General features: G+C 37.0%; 1 long non-coding RNA gene across 7 annotated transcripts in view; it reads right to left on the bottom strand.

Moving 5' to 3' along the window:
* The window catches only part of LOC128842406 (uncharacterized), a 128,537-nt gene that overhangs the window by 95,030 nt on the left and 11,618 nt on the right, over nt 1–21,889 (bottom strand). Inside the window, exon 4 of one of the 7 annotated variants that reach the window (XR_008445994.1) lies at nt 11,767–11,965. The exons of the other annotated variants lie outside the window; for them this stretch is intronic. This is a non-coding gene — a long non-coding RNA (uncharacterized LOC128842406). The remainder of the gene's footprint in view (nt 1–11,766; nt 11,966–21,889) is intronic. 7 annotated transcript variants of the gene reach the window in all.

The raw sequence follows: 21,889 nt of genomic DNA, 5'->3' as shown, positions 1-21,889 counted from the left end.
ACTTACTTGTGTTTGTTCAAGTAAGAAAACTGCATCAATCCCTCATTAAAAGAAAAACAAAACAACTAAAACCACAGTACCTACCCATAGTAGGCAAAAGCACATACTTTGATAAAAAAACCAAGGCATATCTGTTTTAGCTACTGCGCCAATAACTGAAAGGCATAAACTAAAATAATTAAGGTAACTGAAAATGATAATGGAGACCCAACCCAATTCTATTCCTAGTACAGAAAAAAAATACCCTTGCAGTTAAGGCTGAAAGAATCTATCATGTTCTTGAACAAAAATGTACTGTAGCACAGTAATTTGATCAAGAAATACACAGACACTGGAAAGCCTGGAAATTCAAAGCTGAGATTCCATTTTACAGAGTCCCCAAACACATTTGTAAATGGGCAAATACAGAGTTACGGTTACCCAAACCACGTTAACTACATCCATTTAGGCTATCATCCATTCTTCATCACTTCTCTGTTCCTTGTAACAACGACAGAAATTTTGTTGGTATTGTATCCAAGAGCTTTTCCTAACAGCTTTAAGTAGTCATCAGCCTACTGATGAGTTGAACATGTGTGATGGATAGATTAAGATACCTCACAGTGTCTGATTATTGTCTGGATGGCACTATGGGGCAAACTTCAGATTGTTTTGATGAGCTAAACAAAGACTTATAAAACTTTTGAAATATTCTATATTTTTTTAAAGTGGAACCTTAACTTTGAATTCTTAGGCTTTCTGAAAATTATGTTCAAGAAAACTGCAGAGTTATTTCAAAGAGAGTTTGCTTAAGTAAAAGTGACAAAGTCTCTCAATCTTGACTGCAGATAATTTTTTTTGCCTGGGAATTTCCAGAGGCTTTGTTTAAATCTGTCAAATCATCTAGCAATTTCTATTTCTCCTTCTCCTGCAGGGCTCCTGGATGAGACAATCTGTCTCCCTACTACTCATGCCCCTGAGGAGCACCTGAACTCTACAAGAGAGAGATGGATCTGTGGGGAAATTATGCTGAGGGGAAATTGTGCTCTAATGGAGGACCTAAGGTCTGAAAAACAGACCAGTTGCTTTCTAGGAGCAGAGCCTCAAACTCCATAGAAACAGAGCTCCCCTTCATTCCCTCCAGCTGAGCTTAGTTGCTTCACAGATTCAGAGCTGTGAATTTTTTCCTTGTTTATAAGAAGGAATCATTAGAAAGTATGTACCTGCCTGAAGTGGGGTGTTAGGGTGCTGTTGGGTCATCCAAATTTGTTACATATGTGAAAACGTCAGTTAATACATGAATAAATGAATAACCAACACTTCACTTGCACTACTCCTCACAAGGACCACTGGAATAAAACAAACATGAAGTTGTTAGGATAAACCATTGTGAAAATACAATGTGCCAAAAAACAGACTTTTTTTTTTTTTTCAAAAAGCACAAACATGTTAGTCCAATTTGCCTAAAACTTAAAAAACAAAACAAAATCTCCGCTGAACAAACATCTGGCAATTGAAATTATGGAGCAAGGCTAAAAGTGGGCTTATAATAGGAAGCTAGGTTCAACCTTAACTACAGAGAAACTAGCCCCTCACCATGATGAATGTTGTTTTAAGTTTTTCTTAATAAGTAGGATATTATAATTATCAGAAAGATACTCAGATCCTTATGTGTTGTACTGTGGAATAAGTGGCACAGATATACAATTTATAATGGCCAAGAGATGGGTCCTGATTTCCAGCAATGCTCTTTAATGTTACTAGTGCAATTCAGAGTCTGCAAATAATTATGCCCATAGATCAGGTAATTAGAAGGGTTCCAATTGCACTCATAGTGAACTGTAGGCACAATTATTTGCAAAACTGCATTCATGAAATTAGAGTGGACTGAAGCTTGGTTAAAAAAAATCAAGCCCTTTCTCTTGGAGGTGGAATTTTTAACAAGGTTACAACTTTCTTGACCAGTCCCTACTGAACAAGTTAGAATCAAGCCTTTTGCAGTTCAGAAATGAGAGATCCTGTACCAAGGTATGGTACTTGTTTTATCACAACAAAGACTTCACAAGGTGGAGTATAGTCCACTCCTCAGTGGAGAAGGCACAGTGTTCAGATAGGACTCATAAAAGGTAAAACAGAGATTTATACTAAAACCCAACAATATGGAAACTTTGTGCACAATCTTGCAATCCCCAGTCAACCAAATAGTCCCACTGAAGTCAATGGCAATACTATATAAGTAAGATTTAAGGACTGCCTAGTATTCCAGTAGAGTCAATATTCTGGAAAACTTCAGTGACGGTACTATTGTGTGATTCCCTCCCCGCCCTGAACCCGAACCCTCCTTGCTGTTGGTGTCTGTAGACAATCTCCTCAATAATCTCAATTCAGGGGATGTGGTAATTCATGTGCCAATTCTCTCTCAACTGTCCCGGGTACAAAAGACGAAAAAGGCAGGCTAGACATTTGCTCATTCCTGGACTGTACAGAACGGGGCAATGTATGCTGCAGGTGGACTACCAGATTATGTCCATCCTTCTGTGAGCTAGTGAAGCTAGATACACTGCTGATCTGCGGCACATTTGCTGACAATCCAAAAACAGCTGGCTGGTCACATAGTGCTGATCTCCTCATTTCCAGATGGTAAACAACATTTTCAGCATCTAAAAAAAGGCTAAAAGTGCACTATGCATTTGATGAATATTTTCATTTAACCATTGGCGCAGTGATGTTGTGTGGTTGCCTGTGGAAGGGGAGTGGTCTGTGTGATCGTGCCAATTTCACATTCATGTCAGAAATAAAACCTGCATTCAAACTTCAGCAAAAGCGTGGATTCTTTAGGACCCTTCCCACAATTTAAACAATTTACTCACAGTCTACAAGATGTCCTGCATACGAATTTCATCAAAAGGCATCAGAGATCCCACATCCATGAGGTCCCCATATCCACAAGATACCTTTCTTCCTTGCTCTTCTTGTTATGTGTATTATCAGTCATGACATTTATTACAGTTCTCGATAGGACACCTCACGAAGAAAGTGTTCAAAGAATTTACAAGCCACACAAGAGCAGTAAGAATTGCAATCCAGGCAGGGTTCTGGAACAACTATAAAATGTCTAAACCTACCCTTTTAAAAACATATCCAAAATGCCCCTTTTCTAAGGCAGGCTGAGAGGAGATAGCCCTCTTTATTAAAGGCTCAATGTTAAGGAAAATACATACTAGCAGACAGTTAATCTTTATGGACCAGATTCTCTGATATAGATGCCACTGCTTTGCACTGCATAGCTGGCGTACTATGGCCTTAAACCGGCACAAAGCCAATGTAGGGCTCTTATTATACTTTCTTGTCTGCATTTTACATTGGGGATGTTGCAGCCAGGATTACTTTAGAGCTGCCTCATGGGGGGACCAACACAGTGCAGCATGTGGATTGGGGGAGTGGAAAAGTGAGCTTTAAGTCATCTTTGCAAAACCCACTTGACCTGTGTTTTGCACAGATTATATATGTGCTAAGATCTGGCATCATATCTATATTATTTTTTCCCAAAAAGTTCCTAACAAGAAGCTGACTATAACCCTCAGTAACAACCACAAATAGTAAGAGTTTTACTGCTGCAGGGAATATTTCTGTTAACTATTGGGGAAAATGCTGTTACTAGAAGAGTAACTGGATAATGGAATAAGCTGCGAAAGGAAGTTGTGGAATCCCTTTGGAGATAAGCCAGAGCTGGCTTAGTGATAATGGAGTACATTCTGTCATGATACAGTGAAGCAGTGTGGAAGTCATATCCAAACTGAGGGCCTTATCCTACAAGATGGTAATCATCTCTCAGCTTTCCTTACAGAAGTGATCCCCAAATGATTCTTTAAAAAATTATGACAACCCAATAGGCCCTAGACAGCAGCACCTACAAAGATGCACCGCAATTCCATTCGAATAAGGAATTCTTTTGGAAGGTAATTTACCAAAACACCTAAAGAAGTGTAAAGCTACTGGCTATAGCAGAGTCCTCATGACTAAAGAGTTTAGTGCCTATGAGAATAGATCCAAATTTTACCCTTAGAAATCATTTTGCTGATAAACTGAAGTGTGTCATCAACAGCATATGCTACTTTTTCTAAAAACAAAATCTGACCAGATCAATTGAGAGTTTTTATTTTTGGTTTTGGCAGATCCAGTTCAGAAAAGGTTGCAAAATCTGCAATCATGGGGCCTCCTGGATACCTGGTGTGCATCCTGCCAGTAATAGGTTGACATGTCAGAATAACGTTTACTGTTTCTCTTCCGTTGCCACATCTTGTGCAGGACTAGCTGCTTGGCCCTGCACAAGATGTGGCACTGGAACAGGATCGAGTTGCTTGGAGCATGTGAAGACAATAAATTGAGCCCCCAGTAAATGAGGGTATCACTTTTTTTGGTGGCCCAGTTGTGGCTACCTCACAGATTCTCACCCATTTGTTTTCCAGGAAACCTCCTTCTACTACTCCCCTACCCTTCTTGTTATAGCTTTCTCCTACCATGTGAAAGAATTGAGGGCAGGGGCAGGTGGGGAGAGAAGGTTTCATAATGAATATTGGTCACTGCAGCTAAGTGGATGAGGAGGGCCCCCCAACAGAATGCCTTTGAAGGGAGCTCTAATTTAGCTCTAGTTTCACTAGCTGGGTAAAGATGCAGTGACAACAATCTGCATTAGGGTACCCAGCTCGCACGTTAGCAATAATTTAACAGTCATTTGATCTTCAGTGTGATGTTTGTCAGGGATACCCAACCACTATCACTTCTCTTCTTGGTTTTAACAATCGGATTGCTGGTGCAAATAAAATACAAAGCTTCAACATCTAGGCGCTTTGAACGTCAGGGTTGGATAACACACTACGATTATATGTTGACAACATTCTTTTATTCATTTGGGTCCTTTCATCCGTGACACTCTACGTATAATCTCATAGAATGAAAGGTTTTGGTTTTGTGACAAAATGCAAAATTAATCATCTTAAATATCCAAATCCTCACTATTGTATCTTCCAGTGCAATAAAGTAACACTGTTCTTTTGTTTCTTGTCTTTCTTAACTATCTTGAGTAATATTTTAGTTTTGTTTTAAGAAGAGATTCATCCCCTTCATGATTCATGTTACGCAAGTGGACATGAGCAGAGAGCTGACATTTACACGTGTCGGTCATGTTTCAAATAACATACAAACATAAAAGAGGCTATACTGGGTCCATCTAGCCAAATAACCTGTCTTCTGACAGTGGCTGGTGCCAGACGCTTCGGAAGGAGTGAAAAGAACAAAGCAATTTGTCGGGTAATCTATCCCCTTTCATCTAGCCCCAGCTTCTAGCAGTCAAAGGTTTAGGGACATCCAGAACATGGGTTACGTATCTGACCATCTTGGCTAATAACCATTGAAGCTCCATGAGCTTAGCTAATTCTTTTTTTAACCCAGTTATACTTTTGGCCTTCATAACATCCACTGGCAACAAGTTCCACAGTTTGACTATGTGATGTGTGAAGAAGTACTTTCCTTTGTTTGTTTTAAACCTGCTACCTATTAATTTAATTGGGTGACCCCTGGTTCTTGTGTTATGTGAAGGGGTAAATAACACTTCCCTATTCACTTTCTCCACACCATTTATGATTTTATAGACCTCTATCATATCCCCCTCTCAGTTGTCTCTTTTCCAAGCCAAACAGGCCCAGTTGTTTTAATCTCTGCTCATATGGAAGCTGTTCCATATCCCTAAACATTTTTGTTACTCTTCTTTGTACTTTTTCCAATTGTATTACTCATTCATTAGCCCATTCGTTTATAAGCCGACCCTCCAAGATGGTTAGGTAAAGATAGCAAAAAACGTATGACCCATTCATAAGCTGACCCTATATTTCAGGGGTTGGCAAACTTTGACTCCCGGCCCATCAGGGTAAGCTGCTGGCGGGTCAGGACATTTTGTTTACTTGGAGCGTCTGCAGGCACGGAGCCCCTCAGCTCCCAATGTCTGTGGTTTGCCGTTTCCAGCCAATAGGAGCTGAGGGGCTCCGTGCCTCCAGACGCTCCAGGTAAACAAAATGACAATATATTAGATATTCAATTCAATGATTCCATAGAGTTTAAAATCATCAAATTTGGATGTAGACCCATTTATAAGCCGACTCCCGCTCTTTGATGCGTCACTTTTTTACCAAAAATATTCGGCTTATGAACGAGTATATACGGTATATCTTTTTTGAGATGAGGTCACCAGAACTGCAAACAGTATTCAAGGTGTGGGAATACCATGGATTTATATAGTAGCATTATGATATTTTCTGTCTTATTAAATATCCCTTTCTTAATGGTTGCTAACATTCTGTTAGCTTTTTTGACTGCTGTGACACTGAGCATATGTTTTCAGAGAACTATTCACAATGACTCCAAGATCTCTTTCTTCAGTGGTAATAGCTAATTTAAACCTCATCATTTTGTATGTTTAGTTGGGGTTATGTTTTCCAGTGTGCATTAGTTTGCATTTATCACCATTGAATTTCATTTGCCATTTTCCTGCCCAGTCATCCAGTTTTATGAGATCTCTTCGAAACTCGTCACAGTCTGCTTTGGACTTAACTATCTTGAGTAATTTTGTATCATCTGAAAACTTTGCCATCCTCACTGTTTACTGCTTTTTCCAGATCACGTACGTGTACAGGTCTCAGTACAGATCCTTGGGGGACCTTCTTCACTGAAAAAAATTAAAATTTATTCCTAACCTTTGTTTCCTATGTTTTAACCAGTTACTGATCCATGAGAGGACTTCCTCTTATCCTCTTACTTTGCTTAAGAGCCTTTGGTGAGAGACCTTGTCAAAGGCTTTCTGAAAGTCCAAGTACACTATATCCACTTGTTTGCCCCTTGCCCACATGTTTGTTGACACCCTGAAAGAATTCTAAATAGATCAGTGAGGCACGGTTTTCCTTTACAAAAGCTGTGTTGACTCTTCACCAACAAATTGTGTTCATTTATGTGGATGATATTTCTGATAACCAGTCCTTCTCCTATCAAAATCAATGGAGTCTTTCCATTTACTTTAATAGGCATTGCATCAGGCTATAAGAACATTGTTTCTAGAAAATGAATACTTGGACTTTTATTAAAAATAATAAACTGCCGCAATTTGATATGTTTGCTGTTTGGAATGTGGCCACAGGATGTATGAATTCCCAATTATGATCTTTAATATAATGACACACCCAGTGAAAAATACACCTGTTTTGCTTTTTTCAATCATCTTCCATTGATTATTGATGCAAACAAGATATTGGAGAGACTGAAGATATTGCAAAATTGTGGAAATATTTGGCATCCATACTAGTAATTTATATATGTATAATATTTGTAAGCAAATAGTATGAATACCATCAAGATACTTCAAGGGAATATGCCTCCTCATTTTTGTTCCTCTCTTGGGAAATGAAATTCCCTTCCTTCTTTTAACCTTTCAACACCACCCCCAAAAGTCTTTCTGTTTTCTCTAGTTTTGGAAGTAGCTGAGATTTCCCCCTATTCTGACAGAACCATATTTCTACTTTTTAAAGGAAGAATTTTCCCCTTACTTTGTAGGAGACAAAATATTAGACAACTGAGCAGAAATATAGCTATGTTTAGAGGACCTGTTTTAAGTTTACAAAAAAAACCACAAACCTAAGCTAAAAGAAAATTATTAAGGTTGCAAAGTCATGCACTCAAATGTTAGCAAAAGACAGAACTAAGCCTATTTTTCCCTAGCCTTGGTCTTGAAAACAGCTAAACTGTTTTGGCTGAAGTTTTCCAAAACAATTCAGCCTGTGACAGACACCCGAGCATGGAAAATTTCAGGAAAACCTTTAAATCTGGCAAAGTTATAAGCAACTGAAAACAGAGTCTTGTAATGGGAAGTGTCATGCAACCTTAATAATAGGGTATGTTACCAACTGATTATTATTCTGGTTTAGTATCACCATCTTTAAGTTGGATGGGAGGTCAGTACCTTTAAAATAAATTAGATAACTTGAGGACACTACTTATTCTTTATGTTACCTACACTATTTATATTCCAGCATGATCTTTCTCTGGACAAAAGAGGATTATCAGCCATTTCCTGTGGACTGCAAAGGAGCCTACACATAAATGATAGGCTTGCCAGAGGGATTTAGTATTGGATCAACTGCACTGTCCATTTTCCATATGTATTTCTCACCAGCCAAGTTTAGATCCCTGGTGTACAAAAGAATCTACTTTTTCACAGATGGGTCCAAAGCTCTTGGTATGAATAGTTCAAATTATATAATTTATTGTGGAATTATAAAGAATATTGCAGCTGAGAGGAAAAGTAGTGCAACCAAACGTGTCTCCTGCTGTAGACACATTTAAATTAACTTCAAGAAATACACCGTGTTGTTGTTGTTGTTGTTGTTGGCATATTAAAGAGACCAGGTGGGTGAAGTAATATCTTTTATTGGACCAACTTCTGTTGGTGAGAGAGACAAGCTTTTGAGTTTACAGAGCACGCTTCTTCAGGTCACATGAAGAATTGCTCTGTGTAAGCTGGAAAGCTTGTCTCACCAACAGAAATTGATCCAATAAAAGGTATCACCCCTCCTTGTCTCTCTCACAAGAACTATAGCATGCACTGCACCCACTCTACCCCTTTATTCTTGGTTTAGGGAGTTAAGCACATGCCTCCACGCAACCAAGGGCTGAAATGCCAGTGATCAAAGTAAGTCTGATTTTATGTTTGCAGCTGTTTTCAAAATGCTTCATTTCTCACTTTACAGCAGGTGAGACAAGTTCAGATACACAAACTTCCTCTTCTATTTAGATCCGTAACTGTGCTGTTTCAATTTGTGGTTGTTGGGAGACTAGACTTCACCTATGCAGAAAACTTGAGGCATAGAAGAACATTTTTTCCTCAAGAGTACCCAAGGATATTTTATTTTAGGGAAGATTTATTGAACAGCAATGGGATTGGAGGTGTTCTGCAAAAGTCTCTTATGAATACCCAAGAAAGAAGCGTTAGAGGAACCATTTGGAGAAGAAAATACATCTAGAACTAGGAGAATACTGAATGTAATATATCTAACCCCAGAAACACTGGCTAGTTTTTCAAGCAATCAGATTATTACTAGGAAAGTTGGGGTATCAAAAAAAGAAAGAGTACTGGTCTGCTATTCAATGGGTCAATTCTCGCTGTATGTGTTTTGGAGATTTAGTCCCTGCAAGTATCTATTTTAATTATTTTTAGGAACATTGCTGGGCATTGTATTTAGTTTTATTGTTTACCAGAGATTCCCCCCCCTCCCCCCAAGATTGAAATTCAACATTTTGTAGCTGGCCAACCCAAGGCCTATGCATAGAAGTTCTCAAAATAGATTACCCCATTTTTAATAAACCTAATAAAGATAATGTTTTAAATTTATTTTCTGCCCTTGCTTTAAAATGATGTGTATTTTTGGACTAACATATATCAAAAGGCAGCAGTATACTTTGCAACTTTGTTAATAAAAAAAGATACTCCCACTTTGGGCCTAAATTTACCTCAGGCCCAAACAGTTCTAGTTATAACACGATTCTTATTGTGAACTATTTCTTTTCTTAATTTGATTTCAGGGTATAGACAGTGACAAATCTCAGGCCCTAGACACACCTCTAACAGATCATTAAAAATATAATCCAAGTAAGACAAAAAACACCAAACTAATAACCTTTCTGCACAAATATATGGCTTAACAGTGTAACTTAAGGGTCAACATCTTCAAGCTTTTTTGAATGAAGTGGAGTTAGGGAGTTAGGGAATTAACAACCAGAGCCAAAGGGTCCTCACAGAGACTGCTTTCAAAGCAGTTCTCGTTCTTATAGATCAAGCAGTTCAGCATCAGGCTCTTTGCTGATGTCAACTGTTGCAGTAATGCCCAAGGAGAGAAGTGGCCTGTTAAGTAAAAAGACCCTACAGAACTTAGGGCTTTGGTGTCGAACACACTGAATCAAGAAAATGAGTCATGTATAATGTTGCTTATGTTAGCGAAATTAATGCTGCTGTAAGCCAAGCTTCCTATACACCACAAGTTTTATTGTGTTCATCTTAATCTATATTTGGGCCCTGGAAGACAGAGAAATAGTGTCAATGGATTTACAGACAGATTTATTTATTTACAGAGATTTCTATGGATCTTCATTAACATAAATGTGGGGTTTGGGTGTGCAAGAAATGTAGCTCTGGACCCATAACTGGGACACCTACCATTTTAACCAACTGCATTCAGAATGATCATCAGACAATATGGATGTATCTCCTTTTCTTACAGAGATACACAGGAGGGGCTAGCCAGATAAAAAATACAAATGTGAATGATATTGTGAAATGATTAAGTAATCTTGGCTCTCAATCCTGCAAATACAACCAACTACAATGCTTTCTACGATGGATAATCCCGTTAATGTTAACAAGAACTGGGAATATGCAAAGATTGAGGGTATGCTTCTGGGTGTATGACTCTTATCTGTGTTTGGCTATAAATAAGTCCGTTGTCCATAAATCTATAGACATTGCTACTTTGTCTGCCAAGGCCGAAATATGGAAGATATAAAATGAGCACTAAGGTATAATTAGAAACATTTTAACATTGGAGTGAATGGAAGCACAAGCTGTAGCATACACTATGCCCAACAGTGAATATTTACAAGATCAGGTCCTTGGTTTGTTTTTCCTGAATGTATGAACTTAGTAATAAGCAGGAGAAATAGATTCAAGAATATGGAGAACTCTGTGTACTCTTATGAAACCATACTCTCTCTCTCGCTCTTTCCCTCCCATCTCTCTATATGTTAACAAAGCCCTAAGATGCAGAGATAGACAAAGGCCCAGATATTTAAAAGTATTTAGGCATTGCAGCACTCAGCAGTGCAATGCCTGATTTAGAAAACTTAATCTCATTTTCCAAAGGGATTTAGGAATACAGGAGCCTAAATCCCATGGACTGTCAAGGGGATTTTGGCTCCTTAGTGCCTAAATCCTTTTGCTAAATGAGACTTAGGGTCCTACATCAATTAGGTATTGCAATGATGAGCCCAGCAGCACCTAAATACCAGTGGGACAAAGTGTCTTGTTGAGATTCACAACTAATAGTACTTAACTGATATATAGACCGTTAAATACGGGGATTCAATTTCACCCACTAAACATAGAAAAATGGATATGGCTATTGGAATTGGATATTACTGTTCAAGTTATGTATATTTTGACATAAAACTTAATTCATGACAAAATTAAAATTAAAACAAAAATGCTATGAGCAAAGCAAGGGTAATTCTCTTGTGCAGTGCAGTGCAAATATTTTTGCTACTTTTGTAAAATAAGCAAAGTAGGATATATTGCATTGTTCTGTGATGATAATGAGCCTTTTTAATACTGCACTAAAACTTTTTTGTGAGGATTAAACATTTTTTATTTTGGTATAAAATACTGCAAAATAAAGATAATGGGAATTTATGTATTTTCTGTTTTAAACTGCACAGCAAAATATTTCTGCAATTATCTTAATCTACCTCTATCTATGAATATCTCTACATAAGAATATTGTGGAAATAATTTTGGAATTACTGTTGCTTCCTTTTTCATTTGTGGAAAAAAATTACAATAATTTTCTTAAATGGAATTGCTTCGGGGGACACTTTGGCATAGATGTGCATACACAAACCATCCCTTCTCTACTCTATCATTATACATCCAAACTAGATATCTACTTCTGCTTTAGGACTAAGTTCTTTTCTTACCTTTAAAATTTCAAAGCAGCTTTCCCAGAATGCCTGCAGATAGTGTCAATGAAAAAAATCTTCCCTCATTTTAGGTTTCAGTTTGTGTCTTAGATGAAGATTGAGATGTGGTTTGTTAGTTTAAAACAGGAATAATTATGGTGCCATAAATTTCATGTTCTTTCTAGGGAGGTTGCGCCCATATCTTCAGACTAATATACTGAAATTTCAAAAGAAAGAAAGCATCTCTCAGCAAAAATAAACTCAGAAATATATATTGAAATTTGTTCATCAATACCTGAAAAACCAGATTCTGGGAAGAGCGAAAATGCTACACACCTGTTTTTTACATTTTTCAACTTCACAGGATGAATTTTCTAAAAGGATGCTAATATAGGAGGTCCAAATGCTGCATTTAGATACCTGAATATACACTTAGGCACATACATGTCTGTTTTACATGCATACGTGCAAAAATGAACATTCAAACATACTATATAGGCACCTACATTTAAAACTTGGGCCCCATTTTTGAGAGCTTGCGTTGAGGTAGGAATATACAATGTATTCTTTAGTGCATAATTTTAATTTCCTACAAGCAACAATTCTTAAAGTATTCTTGGTAGGGAATTTTTATTCTTCATTAGGCCTTTTATTAACACACTGCCAGATCTTTCTCTAACTGCACCCACTCTCTTTGTGATCACGCTGTGTGTAATGACAGGTCTGCCCCAGGAGATTGTAGTTATACTATGGAGCAGAGAGCAACAGATCAGCCAGCGTGCATATAAATTTCAACCAGCTAGCAATACCAGTGTGAGAGAAAACATAAGAGAATAGAAATTATCTGCACTGTAAAATGGAACAGCAGTATTGTTTGGTACTGTATGCTGCATGCATTCCAGCAATGTGAAAGGGATAGTCCATCTGTTTTACTTACATGTGAAATAACACAGTAAACCTGACTTGTTACTGCTGTACTGGACAGTCCAGCATAACCTTTTACTTGTGGATTATCTGTTGTGCACCTGGTCTTCCAAACAACTGTGCTTCTGATGATGATAGTTTCTCCCTGTTTTAACTATATATCCTGTAAATTCAAGTTAGAGATTTACTAAAGAGCCCTGTTCAGGAAGCCAGAATAAGGAACCTGGAATCAACACCACAAGCTTATGCAAGACCCAGATACGCTAGATAGCTACTGGTTGAAGAATGATCACATTTTTTAACTAGACATAGGACATAGTCACAAAGCTGAGGTCTAGATTTTAATTCAGACTTTCCCGAAACTCAAGAGAGTGCAGTCAGGTCTGATATTCTGGGTCAGACCCATTCTTGTTTCTAGTGCATATGTGGAAACCCAACCCCAGCCAAACACAAATGTCACAAGCAGAGAAGAATTCAACTTGATTGTTGCTGCCCTGCTCATGCACAGATATTCACAGACAACTGCGAGATCCACAAATGGATCTCCCTTTTTGTAGAATTTAGTCTTCAGTGCTTATACAATCTGAGGTTTAAAAATGAACAGGCTCAGTCAGGACAGATTAAAATAAATATACAAAACCTCACTGCATACCTTTTTTGGCCACCTGAGATTTTTTTAAAAATACCATTGCACTCACCTGACAAATTATATGGTACCAGTTTGTTTAATTTCACCTTAAAGCAAACAAACTAATTACAAACAACTTAAAACAGCAGCTTATACTTTAATTACTTCACCAAGCAGATAACAGAAGTAGGTTCAAATATAATTTTAGAAATATACAAACATTGATCATTGCCTGGTTTTATAAAGAAATAGGTGAATGTGTGTCTCAAAAATATGGGACTACTAGAATAGATTAGAGCCTGATCATGGTGTTACCAACTCTCAGAATAATTGATATTTGTTTTAAATTCCCAGCTCCCAGAGTCATGTGAATAGAGGTCTTTCATTCTCAGCTGCCTTCTTTCCCCCTCTACCTCCCCCGCCCCCAATCTCTATTCCTCATGGCTGTGGAGAAAAGTTTCAAAATGTGAATGCTAAGGGCTCAAAAACCAGATGGAAAATAAAAAGAACCCCAACATTATTATTAACATCTTATGGTATTTAAACCAGTCTCATGATTTTTGAATGAATGTTTGGGGTTGGCAATATTCTGACCTTAATCCTGTATTCCATTCCAGGGGCTGCCTTGAGCATTGAACGTCAACTGTGCCAAACTGTGTGATAATTTTGTGATACAGATTAATGTCTGCCATGGCAGGTTCAGACCTTGAAATCCATTTTCACTTTGGACCCAGATCTCTAAAAGTAGGAGTCTTGTGTACTAACCTAGAGCCTAATTTATTAATTTTTTAAAATGAAAATTCAGTAAATCCTAAAGCAGTAGTTGCTCATTATGGCCACAATCCTACAATGTGATCAGCAATGTGATCTGCATAGTCAGATTGCTGGGCTTGCATGGAACCTCAGTGAAATCAATGGGGCTCCACACAGCTGTATCAGTTTGCCTGCACAGATCTCAAAACAGGAGGATTGGGGACTAGAAGTGCATCTGGATGAATGAATGAATAAATAAATATGTTTTACTGACTTTTTTCCCCATTAAAATGAGGGTCATGATGTGTACATGGCCTACCTAGGTTTTTCTTTTTCTTGTTTGTGTTTTAGCGGCTCTCAGATGACATGCTGCTTTTTCTTTCTTTAAACAGATGGAAGTCATGCTCCTTGTTCAGGTAGGTTTGTATATTATCAGCAAAGAACGAGGCAAGCCAGAGCAACAACTACTGGCAGTGCCACAGCTACTGGCAATGCTTGAGTCTGATAGCTAGCAGAAGAGACATCATGTAGCGGACAAGACAGGAAAAAAATGATTGGTGGATGAAGTGCATCTCATACAAAGTTGTCAACAATGGGTGCACATAGACCAGGAAAACCCAGCTGCAGATGGTCACCATCACATGCACCTTCATACAAATGACACAACAGTGATCAACAGATAACTGGTTTTGCCACATCCATATCAGCTTGCTGCGTGTTAATGCAATGCTGATTGCTTTCACTTCAAATTCTGTGCTTACTGACCATCACTGGGTCATCTGCATGCTAGTGTGAGCTGATCTCTACTATCACATTCTGCATCTCCTCTCAAGAGCCTTCATTGCCTCTGTTCATTCTTGCATGGCCCATTCTCTTTGACACCTCTCTATTGCCCAACTGGTCATCAAAGATGCCTTCCTAACCCCAGTGGTTGCCTTCTTTGAGCCATATATGGTGCTGCGCAATTGAGCCCAATTTTAACAAACATTATGGAGTACAACAGCCAGTTCTGAAATGTAACTGTCACTGTCCAATGCATGGCCCTGTTAGTGTATTAACACACATAGTAGGGAAGGAACAAAATTATCTTACAAAATGTTTCCTATTATTAACAAAATCTAATTTTTTTCTGACGATTTTTATGCTTTTGTCTATTCAAGTATTGTTTCTAATACTGATGCACATTTCTCACATTGGTCAGATCAGCTGCTCAAACTGCCCCTGGGTAGAATGTTATTTAGTTGGTTTCTTCTGCATACCTCCCATATTCTCCTCTCCTAAACGGCACAGTTGAGATCAGAAGGGCTGTGTATAGTGGTCTGGGGCTTCAATGGACAACACAAAGCCAGAACTGCCATTATGGCAAGACATTTGAATGAAAGCCTATGAAATAGGTCTCTTCCATGTAAACACACTCACTAAAGAGGCCCACAGATCCAGCAACTTTGGTGGTTTTATAATACCCAGAAATTAAAGATGCCATAAAGGTGGCACATCAACACACCTACGAACCTAGTATTTATAGGTCTTTAGGGCCTAAACCTTCTACGGTTTGACACTGTACGGCTATACAGGAAGGACAGGAGAAACTGGATGTGGTTTAATCAAGAAGGCCTCATCTCTCCTTTCTTTAGCTCCTGCACAAAAGCTTTAAATTCCAACGCTTTAGGTATATTTTAGTAATTAACATACATAATTATAAAAAAATGTAGTTAAACTTGTAGAAGGAACCACTCTTATTAGGAAACATACCGTCATAACAGACTGCGCCAAAGTAACCCTGAACACATTTAGCAAAATCTACTACACTTCTGTTGTAAGACCAACATCTTTCAGCAACTAATTTTCACCAATTCCTAGCATAGTTTTCCTTCGTTTCTTTTTCTTCTCAAGCTGCCCCTAAACTTCGTTTTGCTAATGTATGTTTTTCCCCCCCTGACAAAATAAGGTGGACCAAATGCATTCCTAGTTTTGTTACCAAGCTATTAGAAAGTTGCAACAAGATACTAGGGAGTTCTTAACTCTGGCAAAGAAACCCCACAGACTCTTTTAAAAAAAATCCAGGTCCAACCCTGCCTGCCTATCTGTTTTTCAGGTTGACAGAGACCTGCCTCAAAAGAAAAAAACCCTCCTTATTATGTAGGAGGACCAGACCATCTGCAGTGGGCTTAGGGAGACCATTAAAAAAAAAAAAAAAAGGAGGAGGAAGGTCCGCAGCTACATTTGCAGATCCTGAGACCCAGGAACTGGCAGAGAGAGAGAGAGAGACTGTGGGTGAAACTGGGCGCAGGGTGTACAAGAATTGTCATTGCACAAGGAAAACTTCTAAAAAAGTACAACAGCATCAAGATCCGAGAAAGCATGATAAAAAGTGAAATAAGAAGAACTTATGAAAAAGTTTTCCGAAAGATCTTCTAACCCTAAGATGGCTAAGGTAGAAAGAGGGACGTGGAAGGTAAGGAGGAATGATGAAGCCATTCTGGCATGGATAGTCCACAGGAGACTTTGCCGGCACCAAAAATTACTTTAGAGGCAAATGCCAGAAGCTGATAACAATGGAGAATCCAGAAAAGTTGTTTTTTTTCTTTTAAATAAACAAAGCTAGTTTGCTAAAATAGTTTTGTAAATTCTCATAGCTCTCACAGTATTGGTACTGCACAAAATAGTTAACCTGCAGTAACAGCTGTTTGAATGCATATAAATCAGATTATTCTGTGTAGGAGACAGGGAAAAATGATTTTATTGTAAAGGATACTACATGCGTATGCATGCCCGAGCTAGAATAAATGCATAAACCTCAGAATAATAATCAAAAGAGATAATTATAATTTTTTAAAAGCCAAGAAAAGAAACATAACTGTACCATGACTAGGCAAATCTTAGTAGCTAGCTATAAATGAATGTGGTTATAGAAACTTTTCCTGAATTGAAGAAACGTAATGATTTATGTCCCTACTCAAGCCAAAATTATTGTAAGTCTTTGTCCCATTATATGTAACTTTTTTGGCTTTTTGTAAACACTATGGATGAAATCTTGGCATCATCGAGGTCAACTGCAAAACACACATTTATTTCAAAGGGGCCAGAATTTCACTCTCAATAGGAGCTTATGAATAGTCTGATGCTGCAAACATGCTTGTAATTACCTTTACTCACGCAAGAGGTCCCATTGACTTTGAAATGACCACATGTGTAAATGAAGTTACTTATGTGTCTGTTTGCAGGATCCGATCCCTACCACAGGAATCATTTTCAAGGTGATTATTTAAAAATGCTCTGCATCTACCATGACATCACCGCTGCTTTACTCATAAAAAAATCCACATGCTTAGAGAAATATTGCAAGGGTGTCACATATAAATTTAGTTTGGTACTTAAAATAAAGGCCATGTTGTGTACATATATACTTGTATATCTAAAACCTACTGCACATGCACTCTACCAAATAAAATAAAAGGCAACACCTTGTTATAAAAAAATGTGTGCCTATCTAAATACATATTTATGCTGATGCAGGGAGTTTAGGGTATTTTCCAGATTGTTCTTGTATCCAAGTGCAACCTGCTTATTTTGACCTCAGTTCTTAGAAATTGTTGATGCCACGATAAAAATATGCTCCATGTTCCAAAAAGCAACAAACAATTCTAATGACAGAATACTCCATCTGTGCTGTTAGAATGTACATTTTCAGTCTATAGCTTATATATGTTCATATGAATATAAATAAATGTTGTTATGCTTTCTTTTAAAAAAACATACAGTTGGAAATGCACACTGTACAACCTATTCTGTATCTTGAAATGAACTATAGGTTTTAACAAAAACAACAATTAAAATATTTTTGCTAATGACCATGTTTTTATCGCAATAGCACATAAGCACTATTATTTTTTTCTTCCTTATCTATTTCTGAGTGTATATTTTATCCTTAAAAGTAAGGGGAGCTTAACTAAAATTCTCTAAAATTACCACCAGAAAGGAAGGATAAAGAATGCAAAGTAAACTGCATTATTTACAATATGCTGTCATACTGAATTAAATGGATTTTTTCATCAACCTCATACTCTGATGAAAAGGTATGTTATAGAAGAATTCATATTCTGGTCCTTTCAATGTCTCTTGTATCTTCACTTTTTATGTGACGCAATTGTGGAAAAACACCCACTGGTACCGGTCGGATGAAAATGGCAGTCTTTTCCTCTACCAAGATTTGGTACCAATTACTTTGTATTTAGAAGCACAATATAAAAGACAGTGCTGATCTGTTTCTGAATTTGTATCTTGATTAAACTGTTAGACTGTGGCACAAATGCAGAGATTACCTGATTTTAAAAAGTTACTTATTAAATAATCCAAGAAATGTACAGTAGTACATATTTTAAAAATCTTCTAATTAATTCTGTATTTTATGTTTTTATTTTACATTTTGGTTTTATGACAAATGGCACTATTCAGATATCATAGAAGCAGAAAATCATTTTACAGAAGATAATATTCAAGCTGTAAACTCCAAACAAAAAGTCTCCAAGAAAAGACTGTGCTGAAGCACTTTAAAACCCAAGTGATGGGCACAAACAATTAGTTATTTTATCATTTTCTAAAATTATTTTAAAATATTTTTTGTCACATATATAATGAAACTCAAAGGCCCAAATCAGTTCTCAGTTACAATGGCATGAATCTGAAATAGCTGCACTGAAGTCAGGGGCATTCTTTCAGATTTATCCCAGAATTTGCTTTGAAGTTGCTAAGGTTAATTCATTTTTCCCTTAATAGCTTGAATGTTTCTATATATATTTCAACTATCTAGAAGTCTAAAGTTTAGGATTATTACTTTAACCATTGTTCTTGATTACAGTAAAATGAAAAAATATCAACAAAAGCTGGCTGAAACAAGAATATGTTCTCAAGGGCCCAACCATGCAAAACTCCCCAAAAGGAATTTTAGAACAGCCCCTAATTATTATTAAACCCTCAGTAACATACAGTATATAGCATTCTCTCCATACATATGTAAATATCCCACAAAAAGCAATTGAAATAAATTTTCAAGCCATGTTTTCAGGATGCTGTTTTTCCTATAGCTCCTACTATTTTTTCCACCATTGTTCTAATATATGCTATTACAATTTTCTAGTTAATTTAATATACTGATTGTCAGAGTAAGAATGTAGTTTTGCAAAACTTGTAAATGGTTTAAAATTAATTAGTATGCACATTATTCCAAAATTTAAGGTAGATGGTGTATACTTTGTGTATGTGTGTGTGTGTGTTTGCTACATTTATTATAAGAAGAAAATCAACTTTTTATATTAGTCAAAAGAAGGAAATTTATTTAAATTTTTTTCTCAAGTTTTTAATATGAAACTTGGCTGCTATAGTTTTTTTCCCACATAAATCAACCCTTAGCTCTTTTGAACTGAAACAATATGACATGATTATTGTGGGAAATTTTATTGTTACTGAAATTTAAAACTTTCTGTACCCAATTCTACATTTTCTGTAAATCAAAACCCTATTTCACTCAGGGCTACAATTAAACAGAGGAAATCAAAGACTAAGTTCCAAGCAAGTCTTGCTATTAATCATTGGAAGAACTAGTAGTTCAAGTACTTTTATTGCAGTTTCTTTCTTCTTGAAAACTACATTTTAATCTACAACTTCAACTCTTTAATACAGACTGCATCGCAGATGAGGCAAATTAAATAAGTTATACTATAACAGTATAGTATTGCATACAATTTAGTATAATACAATAGCATTGCATTACAATAGTCCGTACATGACTCCAAAAATAAAATTCTGACTAACTATGTAACCAGAGTTATTTATGGACTTATTTTCCCCTCTAAACTCAACAGTCGCTTGTTGAAAAGTACATATCTGACAATGTTTGATCTGACACAATACCACTGGACAGTTACTTAGGCCTGATCCTACAACCATTGAATTCAATGAGTTTTGCCCTTAACAGCAATGGATGCAGGCTTAGGCCTGTCACTGAATGTATCTGAATTGAGTTTCTGGGTGCTTTTTTTTCAAGTATAACTTAAAAATAACACTTGATATGAACATGAAAATTCATGTCCAATGGGTTTCTTATTTAAAGAAAACCACAATAAGACATATTATTTAAACAAGAACAACAAAAAGTAGTGATGACAATGCACTGGACATATGGATTTAGGATAAATATTTATTTAAATACCCCCATCCCACAAAACAATACTAACTTTCATTGTTTAACAAAAAAACCCATACTAGACTTTAGAGAAAATAGAATATGCACTGTTAGAATAAAAAGATTAAAAAATGCCTCACCATGTCATACTGATAATTTATCTTGAAAGTTATTGAATTACCAGTCCCATACTACGTGTGTCAGTAGTAGCATGACAGTAGAGTTTTGCTTTGCTGATTAGAATAAAGTGAAATAGGTATATTATTCACTATGACTGTAGATTTATAGATTTCTGGTCTATTGGATCCTTTTACTGGATTTCTAATTCAGTGCAGACTTGAACTGAAATATCCCATCACTGCTGGAACTGAACTCCTGGTGTGGCCAGTATCTGTTTCTTAGAATATAAAGTTCAAATTCCAAATCTGCCAGTCAGCCTCTGAGACAGTGTACTATCTTGCAATGAGTTTCCAGATCTCCAGTTCAAAGCATGGTGGAGCAAGTCAATCACTTTGAATGTACCACCCATCTAACTGAAGGAAGGGGAAAATACAACTTTGTCTTCTTTTCTGATTTGAGCTGCAGGCAGACTATATAGGAGATGCATGCGGTAGAACAATCACTGCAGCCATAGTCTTGCCTACTAATAATTTTGGAAATATATCCATGGGTATTCTGAGATGAGGAGTGAAGAAAGAAAAAGTGAGGCAAAGTCAATTTAAAAAAAATACAGGAGTTTAGGACAAGTGTGGAAACAGGACCAAAAAAAGTCAAAACATGCTGCCTTGACACAGTCATAAAATCTGTCCAAATGAACAGCCCAAACTAATAGCCTTCATCCTCCCACTACTTTCCTTCCTTAGGTTCCTCACACTCCATTATTCCACCTCATCTCAAATTGGACTTTGAGCTCTAAGGTGTAGGGACTGTCTCTACCTGAGTATTATACAATTTTTAATATAATAGCGACTGTAACTGGTACAACAATACAAATAAATAATTATAATCTTCTGTCAAATTTTCAGAATTCTGAGTGTCCAATCAGAGACATATAGGGGTTGATTCTTAGAGGAGCTAAGAACCCAAAGCTCCCAGATGAAGATTTTTAACATCTCTGATAATCAAGCCCTAGATATCTCATGTGCAGCATCCAAAAATTAGTGAACACTTTTAAAAATTCCAGCTATAGGCTTTCCATATTTTAGTTTATAAATATAAGAAGCCCTATTCTCAAAACAGCTCTCTTTATCTACTCACTGAAAATATCCTCGTTATTTAAGCAAAGGGCTAATCCTGTAGACTTCATGGGAATTTTTCTGGACTTGACTGGACTGCTGATGTGTGTAAAGCCACATAACATGCATAAGTGTCTGCAGGATCTGGATATAAGTAACGTACTCAACAGAAAGATTAATTTGTTGTTAAAATAGTAATTAATAATACACTTAATCTTAAACACTAACTTAAAAATGTTATAGGTTTTGCTGGCGTGAAGCTGAACATACTGAGGAACTACTGATGCTCCCTTCACTTGGTAAAATTCTAAGCACTGGTAAGTCTGCTTTTTAATTATATACATCACATGTGTGTCTGGGGGCACTCTTCAGTGCAGCTGTGCCCTCGATGAGAAAAAAACACCACCACAAAACTGGAGA

The sequence above is a fragment of the Malaclemys terrapin genome, chromosome 1 (assembly GCF_027887155.1).
Source record: "Malaclemys terrapin pileata isolate rMalTer1 chromosome 1, rMalTer1.hap1, whole genome shotgun sequence".
NCBI classification, from domain to species: domain Eukaryota; kingdom Metazoa; phylum Chordata; order Testudines; family Emydidae; genus Malaclemys; species Malaclemys terrapin.
This window is presented reverse-complemented; position numbering and strand designations above follow the sequence as displayed.